The following is a 6,837-nucleotide window of genomic DNA, read 5'->3' on the forward strand; positions in this document are numbered from 1 at the left end:
GAATGTCGGAATAGCTGTGACACTGTACTGTGAAGAGGGAGTGAAGCTCCCCCGTGGATTCAGCTGGGTTTCGGAGGCAGGTGTGTGCTGATTTTCCCCGTCCCGCATTATTGCTGCTGTCCTCTGCGGAGCAGTGCTATTTCGCTAATGGACAGCAGCTCTTTGAAGATGTATGGCACTTTGTGAAGTCTTACTGTGGTTACTCTGCGTTAGTCATAAAAGTCAATGGTGCAATTCATCTTCAGCTACAGCGTGGAAGCCTGCGGGACCAGCCGGAGAGCTGATTTACTTCCTAATGGAGAGAGGGATGGGAGGCTGAAGCTGCTCTTTGAAGGAGATGCGGTGTGATGGATATCGATAGGGAGTTTGATACAGAAATGGAATGGCTGAAAGAACAGGGGTGGAGGTTTTGCTAATCAAATTTCTGCAGGTTTGTTGTAGAATCACAGAATCACCTGGTTGGCAGAGACCTTTAAGATCATCAAGTCCAACGGTTCTCCCTGCACTGCCAGGGGCCCTAAACCATGTCCCTCAGCACCACCTCCACACGGCTTTTAAACACCTCCAGGGACGGGGACTTCACCACCTCCCTGGGCAGCCTGTCCCAATGCTGCACAGCCCTCTCTGTAAAGCAGCACTGGATTGCTAACACAAAGTTCATCAGCATTTGGGAATTTTATCTGCAACATTATGGGATTTTTTATGGGTAAATCTTAAATAGGCTCTTCACCACATCGCCAGCAAAATGGGAGATTTAACTAAACTGGCTGAGTCTCAAAACTGCACCTCAGTCACAGCAGGTAAATGAAGCAGGGAGGAGGAAAGAAGAAGGTCTTCCCATTTCTTTCATTTCCAGGATTTCCAGTAACCAGAAACCACCTGTTCCAGCTGGGGGATGGAAGCTCAGTCCTGTGCCATGCAAGGAAAAAATTCCTTTGCAATGTAGGAGGACAGATGTGCCAGGTGCTGAGCTCAATTCACCACTTACCCTCTTTCTGTGCTTAGAAGAAGGGAGAGACGCCGAAAGGAAGGAGCGGACTGAAGAAAGAAGAGAAGCCAACACTGGCCTGTGATGATAAATCCTGCTCCTTAACACAGCACTGCTGGGGAACATCATGTTCTTGCTCTGCTTCCGAGCAGGTAAGATCTGCTTCCCAAAGTCTGTTTTCTCCTGCAATCTTCGCAGATATGGATCCGTATAAAAATGGATGTTAGAAAAACAAGGGGAGAAAACAGCCCCATGACTTTCACGTTTGTTTAATGGTTGAAATCACTTTTAAAAATATCTTGATAATAGCCTGGCAATTTTCTCTGGCTGCTCCAGAGCAGAAAGGCAGGGCAGCTGATATAGGCAGGAGAGCAACACAAGCAGCAGAACTTCCCTTTGTAATCTGGAAGGGTACACAGAGGGTACACAGCGATTTCTTTGTCCTGGTCAGCCCCTTGGAGCTCAGATCACTGGTTTTGTCTGAACACGGTTCTCAGCTGTCTGCTGGCCCCATTACTGCTGTCCAGATGTGTTCCTGTAATTCACAGCATATGGGATGCCCAGCATCCTTCCCAGGAGCCACAGGCTGGGCTTTGCCCAGGGCCTCTCTCTCCAATGCCACATGTGAGGCAGCAGTGAAGATGCTCCCAAGTGCCACTCACATCACAGTAAACCACGTGCATCCTTCGTAGACAGCAGTAAACGAAGGGTGTCACAAGATGCGCATATGGACTGATGATCTAGTGACCGTGACTGAGCATAAACACAGTCTTGGGGGCTCCTGCAGTGAAGGCATCAGATAAGCCAGAGTCCATTGAAGGCAACTCACAGACTTTTGCTCACATAGTCTTGGAAGAAGCCTAAAACCCTTTCTGGTTATGGACTTGTATTAATGTAAAGTCAGAGAAATTTCCAGGCATCTCATCAATGTGGTGGCTAAAAAGACTGGTATGAGATTTCCGGCAATTCTTGTTTGTGTGAGTCCTTGCACTCAGGTTTTCATTTCTGTGCAAGGCATTAATTGTGCTAAGCAAAAAAAAAACAACAAAAAAAGAGCAATTTCTACAGAGGAAAAGAGAGGTTCTGTTTTCTTGCCTTTGGCTAAAGCATCTTTAGTGTTGTTGGCAAAATAGAAGAAAAAACCTGAGCTTTGTTTTTCATGGACAGGTGGACAGCCAGCCAGAGGGCTTGTGAGGAAAGCTCTGGATGGGCTCATGACCTCTCCCTCCCAGGCAGAGAGATTTTCCCTTTGGCTGGGGGCTCCTGCGAGAAGCGGCTTTCTTTGCAAGGCTTTTTAAAGGCATTTAATGAGTTCCCTGTTCAGAAATCGAAAGCCACCAGAACAGCAACACGGCCTGCTCTTTGCGTCTGAAGGATGCCATCTCCAGTGTGTCTCCCTCTCTGGGGCAGTAAAGGAGGGTGCAGAAAATAAATAAAAATCCTAAATACCCACCAGTGCCAGTGCCCCAGCTGTAGGCAGAGGGAAGCAGCTCTCCTTGGGATGTACACAGGGACAACCACTGAAAAAAATACTTTACCAGAGACACTCTCATTAACTCCCCTTGTAGACAAGACTTAGAGAAGCTCTGATAGCTGCTTCAGATGTTGAGAGCTCCGGTTTTGTGCCCTGTGTGGAGCTGCAGAGGCAGAGCCTTGGCCGTGCTGCTCTTTGCTGAGTGAACAGGGTCTGCGCTTATCGTGGGCACACAAACCAAGTGTTATCTCTGGAATTAGACCGTTACACCACAGCACAAGCTATGATTTCTCATAATAATAAAAGAGGGCATTAGCATAAGTCCATCAAGAGCAGATTTTAAAAATAATTGGTTTAGATTTTGAGCTAACATCTGCTTTGGTTATTAGCTCTTGGACACTTTGGTTTTAATTGGACAATTTAAAGAAAATGTTATCCAGTGGCTCTGGTCTTTCTTCATTAGAAAAGTTCTGTTTAAAGAAGAGTTCCATGACAGTTGGCCTCTCTGTAAGGAGATGTGTGTGGGTAAAACTGCCTGTAGTAACAGCAGTTACAGCTACCAATAACTGGAATGGTGCCCAAGGTACAAAAGGTACAAAACTAAAAGAAACAGGAATTGAGCAGCATTTGGGAAAGGTTTAAATCCCATCCTCCAGATCTGAGCATGGTGTCATGAAGGAACCAAGCCTCTTGTATCTCGTAGTTCCTTTCTGTGCCAGAGATGGATGGTGTTTTTTAAAGTAGCACCTGGGGATGTCCCATGGGGTCCCAGCCCATGTGCTCAGTGCAGCTTCTAGGCAGCAGCCTGTGCTGACGGTACATGCTGGCAGAAAAATTCATTATTTTCTGCACAACCAAGAAAGAGAGAGAGAGAGTGACAGAGGGAGCTGCTAGAAATGGCCCATGAAGTTTTCTGTTACAGAAAATGGATCATGTGGACAGAACTTCAATTTAGAGAGCTGGAAATACACAGCAGATGGAAGAGACCCAGAGCAGAACTTGGCAAGTGATGGCTGAATCTGTAGAGTTAACATCAGCTTCTGTTCCATTTGAAAGACGTGTTTATTTTTCTTTTTAACCCAAAATCCCCCCAAAAATCGAGAGCAGAAGAGATTTTTACAACATGTGAAGGAGAAGTATCAGGTCACAAGCTGAGACAAGACCCTCGAACCTTCCTCCTCCAAAGAAAAGTGAATCTTGGCCCATCCCTGGTGCTTGTCCTGCTGTTTTTCCAACTGCAGCTTTCTGGCATTGTCAGACATCTCCTCCGCTGCTGCTTTTCAGCAAGTCTGCAGCCGGTTGTCGTATCATCCTCTTCCTGTCTCCATAAACCTGGACCATCCTCTGTCCCCTTCTGCTGTGGCAGTCCTTCTTCGGGACCCCTTGTCCTCCCAAGTGCCCACAAAGGTCTCTCCTGGGAGCTCACAGCATCCCCCAGGCCACTGCTCCTTCGGAAACAATGACAGACCCTTTCCAGACAACTTCTCCCTCCCCAGCCCAGCTTTCTGGAGCTAGTAGCCTGCCCACGTTTGGACACCTTGCCTGAAACGAGACAGATGAAGCCTGTAAAACTCTTCCCCTGACATTCAGAGCTGCTGATTTTTAATGCAAACTGTTGCCTTGGTATTTGCATTTGAAATGAGTTCGCGTTTCCTTAACTCCCTTGCCACCCCCTCTGCAATTATATAGACCCTGTGATTTTACAGGAGCATTTCAGGCACCAGGTTGTCCCTGGGAGCTTTGCCTGTGGCCCCAGGATGTGCAGTTCCTGAAACATCCTGGTAAAAGGATGAAATGAAGCTGCCCTCCTCAGCGCTGCCAAGTTTCATGCCGACAAGAAAACCTCAGTCTTCATACACCAGATGCTGGGGAAAAGGACCATTTCTGGCATGTTCTGTATTCCTCATCTCTCTTTTTTTTTTTCTTTCTGATTTTGAGGCTTGGGAGCTGTAATCAAACCGTTTTGTTTTCTTGAAGGCGAGTCAGAACAGCTGGTCATTCAGCGTGGATTAGCTTCTACCACGGACTATACCCAGCAGTAAGAACAAGACAGTGTAGACGTTGTTGCCTTTGCTTGAAAACAGAAAGATACGAGGATAAAGCAGAAAGGGAAGATGACATACTGGGTTTTCTTTGTATCAGGTTCTTCCAGTATTTTTTTTTAAATTGGAATTCTAACCTAATTAGTGACATGTTGGGGAGGGCGGGTGCTACTGACAGCTAATATTAACGTATTTATGCAGAAACCTCTCATCAGTTTTGGAAGTTTTAGGTTAAAGCCAGAAAAACAAGGAGTCACACGCAGTTCAGCATGGAAATACCCTGGAGTGTGAAGTTTGCAAAGGGACAGGCTGTCTCCAGGTTTATAGACACCAGCGCTGGCTTGGAAGCAGAATCCGGTTTGTGTGTGGAAATAAGGATATGGTTGCACATGCCCCACCGAGTTTGATCGTGGTATGATGACAGATTGGCAAGGTGGAAAGTGAAAGGGTATTTCATCACTCTGTTTCGTCAGGGTGTTTACTGCAATAACTCATTGTAGCTACCAGGTCGCTCTGTTACTACAAACCTGCACCGAAACTCACATAAAAAAAATAACTGGAAAAAACCCCAAGTTTTGCATGTGGGTGTTCAGTGCAGATTGAAAGAAAAGTGGAAGGATTTAGTGCCAAGCATGAGCACATTTCTCATGAAAATGAATCAATTCCAATATACTCAAGGTGAAGAAGGAATTTCATGCTTCGGTAACTTTTCCTGACACCGTAATTTATATGGGCGCTGTCTGTGCAACACTGAAGTGCTGAAATGAGCGTTGATCCCAGGGAACACACAGCTCGTGTTCCCCGTGAGACACCTCACAGAGTCGCTGACACTGCAGGAAACACTGGGTACCTCCTGCTCCAGCCCCGTCCCTGAGCAGGGAGGACTAGGATGTTAGACCTGGCTTTGGAGTCAGGCCCTTTTGCAATCAATTCTTGAATGTCTCTGGGGTTGGAGATTTCACCACCTCCCTGGGCAGCCCGAGGGGTCTGCAAGGGGACACCTGCAGCTGAGCAGCAGAAGGGTGGCACAAAGTTGACTCTCTTCTGATGACCTGGTGTTGGCTGTTCTTATCAAAACAGAGACAGCACCCGCTTATCTGAACTGCATAGACCCACGTGCAGGTGCTATACTCTGCCGTTTCAGTTTTTCTGCCAAAACACGTAAACACATACTCAAATGAAATCAAGTTACGTCGTGCCAAATTTAAGCTCACCAGATGAGCAGAGGAGAAAACCTTATAGATGCTTTTATCCCTTCAGACGGTGAAGTGCTGAAGCTTCTCTCATTAAGTCAATCTAATGCGATCATACATATGGCCTGGTCCATGCTGATGTGGAGGCTGGGGTTATGGAAACAAATCAGTGCTCTCCACTCAATCCTTCCCTTCTCCTCTCCACACAGCATAAGACAAGGAAAATAATGCAAAACTGAAGGCAGCTTTGTCAGGATGGTGGGAAAAGATGCTGCTCCCTTTTATGGAGTGATAAGCACTGAACACAGCAGTATGAGACAGTCTGGGGGCAGTAAACAGTGGTTTGGGAGCTTTAATTTAGTGCTTTTTTTGCAACAGCACAGTCTGATCCACTGTGATAGCATCTGGACACAAATAATGCAATGCAGCCAGGCAGCCAGGGGAAGGAGATACTTCCTGAGACCACAATGCAGTGTGATTTCAGGCTATGATAATGAGCACACCGTTATTTTGTCATGCCAAGAGTGATTGCATTCAAGTCCTCTCACAGCTTTACAGCTGACAGCTCTGCTCTCAGTGGGAATCCCGAGGAACTGAGTCAAAAGCCAAAATTCATCCCCTGGGGGTAGAAGAGAAAATCTGGTTACAGACAAAAATTGTACCTTGATAATAACTAGCCCTGAAATGTCCAAATGTCACCACTGCACTGACGTTTCAGCTCTGCAGGCACTGGCTGCTGGGGTTGACACAGCATCCACAGCATTACAGAGTCCAAAAAGGTCTCAGGCGTCTTAGAGCCTCCTTTGTCAGCCTCAGGTGCAATGTTGTGACCCCTTTTGTTAACTCAGAATCCTAGACTTCATTTTTAAATTAAAAGAGGAGGCTGCCTCACCTCCATCTATGAGCTCGTCCCTTGAGAGCTTTCTGGGGCATCCATCCATCCATCCAACCAGCCAGCCAGCCAGCCAGCCAGCCAGCCTTTTCAGTACCTTCAGGTGTCAGGCTGCAGAGCTGCCTTATGCCAGATTAAACACCAAGATTAAATACCATTTAAACAGATTAAACAACAGATTAAACACCATTTCTTCCAATGCAAGTATAGTTTTATTCACCTAACTGCTCTGTTTTAAAACTAGTGAA

This window comes from Buceros rhinoceros, unplaced genomic scaffold (assembly GCF_000710305.1).
Source record: "Buceros rhinoceros silvestris isolate BGI_N320 unplaced genomic scaffold, ASM71030v1 scaffold19637, whole genome shotgun sequence".
NCBI classification, from domain to species: domain Eukaryota; kingdom Metazoa; phylum Chordata; class Aves; order Bucerotiformes; family Bucerotidae; genus Buceros; species Buceros rhinoceros.